Source organism: Chrysochloris asiatica, unplaced genomic scaffold (assembly GCF_000296735.1).
Source record: "Chrysochloris asiatica unplaced genomic scaffold, ChrAsi1.0 scaffold00196, whole genome shotgun sequence".
Taxonomy (NCBI): domain Eukaryota; kingdom Metazoa; phylum Chordata; class Mammalia; order Afrosoricida; family Chrysochloridae; genus Chrysochloris; species Chrysochloris asiatica.
The window spans coordinates 2547317-2549023 of NW_006408714.1; the positions used below are offsets into that span (position 1 = coordinate 2547317).

At 38.0% G+C, this 1707-nt stretch overlaps 1 protein-coding gene and 1 pseudogene across 1 annotated transcript in view; both read right to left on the minus strand.

Annotated features, from left to right (window-relative positions):
- The window catches only part of LUZP2 (leucine zipper protein 2), a 797358-nt gene that overhangs the window by 192612 nt on the left and 603039 nt on the right, over window positions 1-1707 (minus strand). The gene's annotated exons all lie outside the window — the stretch shown is intronic.
- Window positions 18-492, minus strand: LOC102839514 (annotated as a pseudogene).

The following is a 1707-nucleotide window of genomic DNA, read 5'->3' on the forward strand; positions in this document are numbered from 1 at the left end:
CCCATAACCCTTGTTTATTATAAAGGAGAACCCTTCTCTTTGTGGTGGGCATATTGGTAGGATTTCTGGTAGCTAGCACCGGCACCTGAAACCCCCAAACTTCTTGGGTTCCCAGCGACCGGGATCAGAGACCAGCAGAGTCCGTATGGAATGAGGATGTCTTTGATCTCTTTCTTGGAAGCCTCATCAACATATTTCTGGTAATAGGCAAGCAAGGCTTCGAAGATGGACTGGCGGATTGCATAAATCTGGGCCACGCAGCCACCACCATTCACAAGAACATGGATGTCTACACCAGCGACTCACTCTTTGCCCAGAAGGAGAACAGGTAAATTCCAGTAGCTTGTATTGCAACGGGCATGGCTCCATCATCTCCAAGGGTCGCCCGTTCACTTTGATGAGGACGTTGCCATGTTTGCAATGCGCCACTACTGTGGCAGTTTTCTTGCGTCCGAAGACTTGCACAGACTATAGGGAACCCTTGGACTGCATGGCTGATGGTTTTTGCCGAGAGGTCGTGTACATGTTTTCTTGTTGAACAAATAACAGATATGTAACACAACTTAGTGGGATATATATCAAAGTCTTGGCTTAGTATTTCTAATGGACAGAATTGCAGCGAGCAATTACCAAATGATGCGTTTATCTGTCCATCCACCTGTGTTACTGATTAAACGTAATCCATTAAGCAGTCAATCATTAATTGTAATTAAAATCATCAAGTGGATTTTTAAAAGAATTAATAGAAAACTTATATGAAATATGTCTATCCAGAGAAGTTGTATTATATAAATATTATTAAGTAATTTTGTTTTAGTAATTTTAGGTATTAAATTATATTTCAAGAATTTAAGGTATATTTAAGGTTAAAAGTAAAGCATTATCTTCCAATAAACAATAATTGATTTTTAAATTCCTTATTTCAGTGTGAGATTTTTAATTTCCACTAGTTGTCTTGTATCTTCTTCTACCCCATGAATACATGAGTTGACAGTTAAAATGCTTATTTCTTCAGTGCTTTTAAAATTTTTATTTAAAACTTGATTGATGTAGTATTTTATTTTTACTAAAGTAACATGGTCTGTCATAGTTTTTATGTTGCTTAAGATTCCCCCACAAGCCCTCCTATCCAAGTCGGAAAGTTGAAAGTATTTCTTCATTACAATTAACAAATTTATCCTTAATATGCTAAAACTTCTGTGTGCTCTATGTGCATCTTTTATGCCCTGAAAATCTCAAGGCTAATCTATATTGGTATGTTTTAGAATATACAAGAAGAATATATTAACAACTTTTCGATTTCAGAAAGGAGTTTCTGATAGTGCAGTGGTTTTGAGTTGGACTGTTAACCTCAAGGTCAGCAGGTTGAAATTATCATAGGTTCCATGGGAGAAAGATGAGGCTTTCTGCTCCTATAAAGACTTACAGCCTCAGAAACCCTATGCAGGGTCGCTATGAGTTGGAACCGATTCCAAGACTCACTATCACCACCACCACCACCACAGATTTCATAAAAATTTCAGTGGAATATAGTAGTATATTCTACAAACATTGCAGCCCTGTTGTATCACTCACTGTAGGGTAAACACTGAACTGCAAGGTTGGTTTGAACCACAAAGTCAGTGGTTCAAACCTACCTGCTGCTCCTTGGAAACCCTATGCTCAGTCACTATGAGTCAGAACAGATTCAATGACAACTGACAACAA